The sequence below is a fragment of the Pteropus vampyrus genome, unplaced genomic scaffold (assembly GCF_000151845.1).
Source record: "Pteropus vampyrus isolate Shadow unplaced genomic scaffold, Pvam_2.0 Scaffold209, whole genome shotgun sequence".
Classification (NCBI taxonomy): domain Eukaryota; kingdom Metazoa; phylum Chordata; class Mammalia; order Chiroptera; family Pteropodidae; genus Pteropus; species Pteropus vampyrus.
In genome coordinates this window covers 1,209,280-1,217,837 of record NW_011888990.1, presented here as the reverse complement: position 1 = coordinate 1,217,837, position 8,558 = coordinate 1,209,280, and the positions used below count along the sequence as shown (strand labels likewise).

At 46.3% G+C, this 8,558-nt stretch overlaps 1 long non-coding RNA gene across 2 annotated transcripts in view; it reads left to right on the top strand.

Annotated features, from left to right (window-relative positions):
- LOC105300351 overlaps nucleotides 1-8,077 on the top strand; it is a 15,810-nt gene extending 7,733 nt beyond the window's left edge. The window contains exons 3-4 of one of the 2 annotated variants that reach the window (XR_896595.2): nucleotides 1,257-1,790; nucleotides 5,243-8,077. This is a non-coding gene — a long non-coding RNA (uncharacterized LOC105300351). Of the gene's footprint in view, nucleotides 1-1,256; nucleotides 2,303-5,242 lie in introns of both variants that reach the window. The other variant, XR_002783365.1, reaches the window with a different exon arrangement.
- Nucleotides 8,078-8,558: the final 481 nt, after the last annotated feature.

Genomic DNA, 8,558 nt, shown 5'->3' with positions numbered 1-8,558 from the left:
GACTGTCTCCAGTGGAGCCGCTGTCTCAGGCAGCGAGAGCCGCCAGCTCGGAAAGGGCGTCGCTCATTCAAGGTCACGCGGGCGCTTCGTTCTGCAGAGCGACGAGACTCCCTCGGGGACAGCGTGGAGCTCCTGAAAAGCTTGTCTGGTCCTTTTTGTTTGCACAAAACCTGTTTTTACCAGAACCGTGTTTTAATTGCCTTGTTTAGCAAGTATTTATTAAGTTACGTGCACAGCAGTCTGCGCTGCGACGTCTGTGCCCACGTGGCAGTGCTGGCGTTATCTACCTTTGCGCGTTGGCTGAGGGTAAGGCCAGACAGGTAACACCGGAAATACATGTTGGCTGACGTGTGCACCAACGAGGAAGGTGCTGAGGGAAGCTAGTGTGAGTGCCAGAGAAGCACATCGGCGTGAATCGCAGCTGTTTTAATATACAGCTTGTTTTAAATGTTGGCTACTTTAACTATGACATGTTGTCACAGCAGCAACACGTTAAGGAATTTTTGGGAGAAGAAACAACTCGAAAAACAAAAAGGACTTTCGTGTGTTCTTCTACCTTTAACTGTTAACCTGCACGGGCGGAGGCCACGGAGAGTGAATCTCTGAATCCCTTGTGCTTCTGCAGAGCCCGGCACGCACAGGTGCTGGGCAGAGGGCCGTCCGAAAGGCGAATGAATGGGCAGAAAATGACATATTTAAACCGATGCTCCAAATACCAGCCACCATGGTTTCTGATCACACATGTGCTCATTTCCATTGGTGAATTAGTGTGTGTGTGTGTGTGTGTGTGTGTGTGAGAGAGAGAGAGAGACACGTTATACAAGTACTTACTGCCCTAAGTGACAACAAAAAAGTTAGAAAGCAGGTTCATCACGAAGGATCCTTTGTCTGCCCCGTCCGCTCTGGGCTGTTCCAGCCACTCCCTTGGTCTCTGTTCATTCCGACCTTCGGAGTTCAAGTTTGCTGGGAAGAATTAGGGATGTACGAACAGCCTGCTAAAAGCCACCTCGCTCCTCATAAACTGCAGGCTGGTCTGGTTCCGGAGTGTCTGTCAGGGTGGTTTCAGAACGGGGCTTCATTTTCCTACCGCGGAGGTGGACAGAGCGGGCAGAGCCATGTGGGATGGGGCGGAGAGGACGGGCCGGGAGGGACTAAGATGCTAACAGTAGTTTCCACTCACCTGGTGTCTGCAGCGTGCCTGGTGCTGTCCTCAGCCCTTCATGTTGTCTCCAAATGCTGTTCTTCTTTTTCTCCAGATGAGGAAGTCGAGTGTTCCAGTTCCCATCGCTTCTTCCAGACTGCATCAGAACCACCATTTATGCCGCTTCTGGATCAGGAAGGCAGATCAGGGGCTGGCTCGTCTCCTCCACAGAGCTGCGGCCTCGGCCGGAGGACTCGAAGGCTGAGACTGTGGTCATCTGAGGGCTCGTTTGCTCACAGGCCTGGTGCTCGATGTGACGGACTCGTGATATCTTCACGGGGACCGGTCGGCACTGCCTAGGAGCGCGGGAGATGGTTTCAGAGGTGAGTGTCGAGAACGAGAGAGAGCGAGCACGCGCAAGCATTTTCGTGACTAGCCTCAGAAGTCATGGCTGTGTTAAGCCACCTTCTATTCACTGAGTGACAGCGTGACCATGAGGAACGCCCAATTTCAAGAGGAGACGCTGACTTCTCTTTCTGACGGAGTGGCAAGGTTCTGGAGAGAAATACTGACGTGAGTGCTTTTGGAAGCTGCAGCTCACCGCACAGAGGCTTAGAGAGATTAAACAGCTCTCCCAGCCGGACAGCCGGTAAGTGGATGGACTTGCCTCTCATTTCGTGTGTTTGAGCCTTGAGCTCATCGCACTGTGCAAAGTGTCATAGGATCGGTAAAATCTTAGAAGAACTGTTGCGACTAACTAAGCAAAGAAAGTTACGTGCACAACTTAAATGCAGAGTTTCGAATCTTACAGAAGGGCCTTGGGCTTCCCAATTTGCAGATCAGCGAGACAATAATTGTCCCTTTTCCCAAAGCGTTCTAATGTCACCTATTCACTTTTTACTTTAAGTTGTTGTTTATGCACCTGTAACTCACCACCTCTCCCAGCACAGACTGGTCGCTTGTTTTATTCAGGGTAGAATCTTTGTCTAATGTGATTCATCTTTCTACTCAGACGACACCTGTTACGAGAAGCTGGCTCACAGTAAACCCTCCATACATGCTGGCCCACGAGTAAATACGAGTTTCTACTAGCACGGAATAGCAGAAAAGCGTAACTGCTCCAGGACGCTTGGATTCTGGGTATTTTGAGGGCCAAGTCAGGTAATTCAAGCAGAAGTGCTTTAAAATGGTGAATGTCAGAGGTGCTTTGTGGTGGGCGTGGTAGTGGTGGGCCGAGTCCTAGGGTGCCCGTGAACCTGTGAGGAAGGGGATGCAGCCGTCTAACCTTGGCCTCTGACCTGTGGCGTAGACGGGTTTTCTAGGAATAACGATAAATCACAGTCACAAGATCAAAGTAAACATAACACCGGATGTAGGCAGGTCTCTTTCTCAGTATATGTCTGTCTGTCACCTTCCTTTCTTTCTTTCGTCTGTCATCTATATCTATTTGTAATTTTAACAACTCGTAACTGAAATCATGTTGTTTTTTAATATTCTATCTTGTTTTTACTCTTTAAAGTATGTCTTACAGTGCTTTTCATGGAAGTACACGCAGATTTACCAGTTTTATATTGCCGTACAATTTTGTTGTGTAGAATTATATTGGAATAATTCAACGATAAATATACTGAAATAATTCCCTGTTCACGGACATTAGGTCGGTCCCATATTTTTCTGTTTTCTGTTTTCACGCGGTCGATCCAGGGAAATCGTAGCATAGCAGCGTAAAGAAGGCTCATGTTAATAAATGAAGGATTTCGAATTATGGCTGGTTCGCGGTTCCGACTCTGCCGCTAGCTGGTTGTGTGATCTCGGGCAAGCGACTTGTCCTCTTTCAGCCTGCGTTTCCTCATCCGTGAAACGGGCAGCGCCAGCAGCAGCCTTTCGATGGTCGAAAAGAGCAAATGGTGCGGCTCTGTAAGTGAAGCGCGCGGCGACATTCTCAGAACTGGGAATTGTGTTAAATTATTTTTCTTTTGTCCATCAGGTTTTTATTTAAATGTTACACCTCAAAATATGTCTCATTTTGGCCTCTTATTACATCTTATTACAAAGTCCAGCCCGATTACTAAGTTTTCAGAATAGCATTGCTTTTGAAATTAAAGCTTAAATTTCAAAAAATATCTATTTGCAAGAATGCATTTTGATTTCGCTGACTTTAACTAGCCACATACCTGGCATTATTTTTTAAAACTTCCTTCTGATTGTTCTCTTTAGCCATCTAATAACAATCATTGTTTCTTGATCCAGTCGTGTCTCACAAAATGTATTTTAACAATGCTGTATCATCCTGATCCTGGAGAAAAGCTATAGTTTTCTTATATTTCTTTTTCATAACAGATGCACTTCCTTAAAGAAATAGTTTTAAAAAGCCTGAGTTTCTACTCGATGTAAAATGTTTCCAAGAAAAAAGATAAAGGACACCCTTAAAACTTCACAATTATACTGTAACCCTTGACTGTGTTTCCAGAAGCTGCTCAGGCTGAGTAAAATTATTCGGTTTGTAATGAGTTTTAGAGGAAATGAAGAGAATGGGGTATTGGAAATGAAGTATGTCTCTTAATTGAAAAGAATTATTATGACAGTGGTTTCAAGCAATTGGAAAGAGGAATTATTCTCTGGAAATAATGACTTCATTATATAATCTAAGAAACATAAGTTAAAAACCCCATTAGTTGTCTTTCTGCGGAAATAAATGATTTAAAAGTGAAATTGTCTTCATTGTTGTTCATCTGCAGAATTCATTTTTTCTCAAAACAACATATAAGCATTGGAAGACAGGTATCTTGTTCTTGACTAGGATGTTCCTTTGGGCCACGATGAGACAGAAGCCACCTAGGCAAAGAAAATGAAATGATGTGGGATATATAAATTAGGGTAAATAATGTTCATGATTTTAATCGATTTACTTGTATGGAAGTTTCAAGCAATTATTTTTTAAATTTACTATTTGAGATGAATTTGATTTAAACTTTCAGGAATATAATTTGCATTTCTATACTCTTCACACAAACATATACACAATCCCAGATGTGAAAAAACACTGCCCCAGATGTCGATGCTGATAAAGGAAACGTGAAATAGGTTTTCTGCACATGCCGAGGGAAGGAATACTTTGAAGTATTTATTTTTTACCTTTTAGGGAAAATAATCTCCCCAAATTTCAATACTCACTAGCTCTTTAATAATGTGAAATGCTACCCAATTTTAAGCACAAGAACAAATACTAATTGTCCAAATCCAGATGTTAGAAATAATTACCAAAGCCTTCGGTCTTTTTCCTTTTCCCGTTTACTGGTACATGGACCAAGAAAGTCATTATTTAGGCAGAGCCCTTAAACTCTTGAGAGTCTCGTCTTGATTGGGTTTCCACATTTGGGAGGCTGGGAGATTTGGTGAAACAATGTAATAGTACTTACCTCCCTGTCTGTATACCTTTCTGCTTATCTAGCTGGTATCTGTCTAGTCTCCCAGTCTCCCTGTCCATCTCTCACTGACTTACCTCTAGTCTATAGACTGTCAGTTATGTTTCTTCTTCGTCTTTGTGTAACATTTGATGGATTGGACTTTTAGAATAGAGGCATTTGGAGCAAATGCTCATAGAATCACATCGTCTGTTCGCTCTTGGATAGTTTTAACCGTGTGAAAATTCTTGCTTGTTTTGAATGGAAACCTCTGCGGATCGGGCTCACTTTTCCTAACAAGCAGCAGACCCGGTCTGCCCTGAAGCACTGATGTCATTCTCATAGACCTCCTGCCCTTTACCCTTTCATCTTCCACTCGGCCTCTCAGCCTTCACACTCAGCTCTGGGGCTTTGCTTTCAATACGTATCTCTAAACAAGAAATACTCGTACGTACAAATGTCTGTGTGCGCCCGCCTCCCGGGTACTTTCTGAATTCTTAACCTTATCAACCACAAATTAGTATTATTATCCTTGTTACCCACAGATCTTAGCTGCAGGCAATTCTTAAAGACGTCACCCATGTTCATACCGATGAGCAGAGCAAGGGAAGCAAAATAAATCAGAGTCTGTGAACCAGTCCGGTTAGAACAACCCCGTAAGCCTAATTCTGATCCCTTCTGTGTGCGCCTCCCGCAGATGCATCTTCTGAAGCTGCGCTTGCTTGAGTCAGCGTCTCAGAGTCCTCGCCACTCCACGCTGCTTCAGGACCGAAGTACAGATGCCACGTTGAGGCCCTGCGGCCCTTTGACCCATCTCGCCAGCTTCATCTACAACTTTCTCCCGTCAGAAATTTTCGCAAGATGAAGCTGCCCGTTATTCCCCGGTGGGCGGTGTGCCGCGGGGCGCCCGGGCTGCCTGTGTCCGTTCTTGCCCTGCCACCTCCTCGCTGCGTAGCTTGGGTAAACGAGTCAGGCTCTCTGTGCCTCACTAAAGAAGGATGGCGATGGTGCCTGCTTCATAGGGTTAGTAGGAGCGTAAGCGTTCATATATGTAAAAGCACAGAAAATCGTGCATGACGTGGAAAGAATTAAATACATGTCAGCAAAAAATGGCAGATATGCCTCGTTTATTTTCACGTACCATCACTTTTTTTCCTATAAAATCATTGCTTTTTTCTCTGTTTACATCCCCCCTTCCTTCAAGACACATTTCAGATACGGTCGCCTTCATCCTTCAGCGGCGTCTGCCCTGTGACGCTGTGGTTCTGTCTGCGTCATCCAGGCAGTGTTCGCTGAGGGTGACCACGTCACTTATTGTTCAAGCTGGGACTCATTCGATGGTGAAAATGAGTGTCGTCGATAATTACGTTGGGACAACGGGCAGAATTTGGAATCGATCTGGGCAAAGGGACAGATGGTTACCCTATGAATAGTGGAGCTTTAAGTATGAAATGTTATTATGGAATCAGAGCACACTTAATCTTTACATGCAAATCGTCATGGCGAATCTCCCATCAACTTCATTGCCACGAAATGAGGTTCACGAAACAGACCTCGGTGGTCTCTGGCCATTCCTAGAGCACTGCTGCTCGTGTGTTTGGGCACAAACCCCTCCGCGTCCTCTGTCCAGACTGCGTCGTGCGATCCTCACGCCTCCGCCTCCCTGACCGCAGGGCCTTGTGGGACAGCACCCCGCGTGGTACTCCCGCATCGCCCGACGGCCCTGACGCCCCCTCATCCCACACGCACACCCGTCTGGCTTTGCAGAGGAGGATCTGCGCTCCCTGGTGTCACTCCTTCCCAAAACGTGTGTGCCGGGCCTTCGTAATGACCCGCAGTGCAGCGGAGGCCGTGCTGATGGCGCCGAGGCTTCCCGGCTGCGTGGTGGACAGGAGAGGCTCCTAAGTCAGGTTCTTGACGACCGTCTGAGCCCGTGCTCACCTGCGGGCACGTCTCGGCTCATTCTCTGCATTGCTTTCATCCTGTGTCCTCCGACCAGGGGCAGCCGAAACCCCACTATTCGAGCCCCTCCAGAATTCTCAGTCCTCTTCGTGCATCAAATGCCGCTGCCTAGAAAGAGACAAGCGTTAAGAAAAAAGAAACAACGGGCCAAGAATGGAGTCACCTGCGCTGAGCCCCACGTTAGCAAACCAAGGCTTAGTACCTAACCTGATTGCAGCGTCAGCCTCTCCCAGGAACGAGCCTCCAGCCCGTCAGTCCCCAAGTCCTGGACGACACTAGGAGGTCATCTGCCCCGTAGACCCCCGCCGACCCCCTAGGGAAGGTGACTGGTCCCGAAACGATCCGCTCTTTGCTGGAATAACATCCTCGCTTTGCCTCCATTGTGTCCGGCCCTTGGAGCTCCTTTCTGAACGCGAGATGAGATGCTGCCCGATCCGTGAGTCGTTGAATGAAGCCAATTAGATCTTCAGATTTATTCGGTTCAGTCGTGATTTTTAATATAAGTTTCTTCCATACCCAAGTTTCTCGCCACCCCACTCTGGTTTAGCCTCTTGTAGGATGATTGACAATAGGAAAACTCCTTCTGTGGGAACTGTGCCCCAGTCCTCAAGGAAGTGGTCCAGTTCTGGTCTTTTCCAGGTGGAGTAGCTCGGCATCGGAATATTTCCCTAAAACTGAAATATTTGGCCTCATTCATCACCCCCCGTTACACAGAGTCTGCTGCGTTGTATTTGCATTACCATGACTACGTTCCGTGTCCTTAACGAGATTCTATCCCTTGGGAGCAGACACTTCCTTTGCCTAGCAAAGTTCCTGGCACAGACGGTGTTCGGTGAAAGTCTGCGGTTGATAGGTGTGAGGGGACAAGGTAATACGAAACACTCCTAATTTATGAAATACCCGTTCTTTACTCACGTGCTATTTCCTGCTTTCGGACAGTACGTGCAGAGAGCAGCCTCCGCGAATCTCGGGGTCCTCCTGGCAGGGCCGTGAGGCCTGCTGGTCCGCTCAGGCCATCTGGCCCGTGCCACTTACGCTGGAGTGTGGCTTTTCCCTGGGACAAGTTAGTCCTGTGTCCTTGGCAACCAGCGCAGGCGGCCCACACCTTGGTGAAGAGGATTTTTGAGGAAGTGAAATTTAAATAAAAGACACATGTGTCACAGAATCCCCAGTACTGACGCTGGGCTCGTGGTGACTCGTGCCAGGAAACATTCCCCCAGCGTCATCTTTTTCTGAACAGATCTGTCAGTAGGACTTCAGTGGCCTGTTCTGTTTAATACAGAAATATTTCTCTCAAGTACAGATTTTCTTCTTTTCAGCTCTAATAGTTTTCACGTAATGATGTATCTATGTCAACCGACACTTTCTGTGTGAGCTCCCTTAGACAGCAAACATGACACGAGACAGGGAGAGCCTTACTCCCCTCTGCGGTGGTTGTCACTGTCACTCAGGCAGATCCGGTGTCAGCAGCCGCGTCAACAGACACCGTCACCCGTACTTAACAGTCAACCCCAGGCGTGTCACAGCTCTGCCATGGCACTTTCAATTATATTTGAAGTTTCTTCCCATATGTCTTTGTCTCTTTTGATTGTAAACTCTAATGAGGGTAGGGAGTTCTGGTTGGCACATAATAAATATTATTGAATTTAAGTGAAAATTTCAAGATATAGAAAAGGGGTCTAGGAATACTCAAAATGAAAATATATTTCTCTTTTGTGTGCGCGCGCGTGTGTGTGTGTGTGCGTGTGCGTGTGCGTGTGTGTGTGTGTGTACATTTCTATTCAACAAATAGCAAACAAATTTTAAATAATACAGAATAATAGAGCCTTGCTACAACCTAACTTTTAATATCATGAAATTTTTAAGATTTTGGTCTTCATCTGAAGGGCTGTAATAGTCAGAATTACTTAGATTGTGTTATTGCCCCTGAGTGTCTCTTATATCATTAGCTCCAAAGAAACGTCTTAGCTTACGGTATAGGGAATGCCAAAGTCCCAAACTGGAGAATATTGAATATTTTCTGTGTGTTCTTCTTGTTCTCTTTTGTTAGC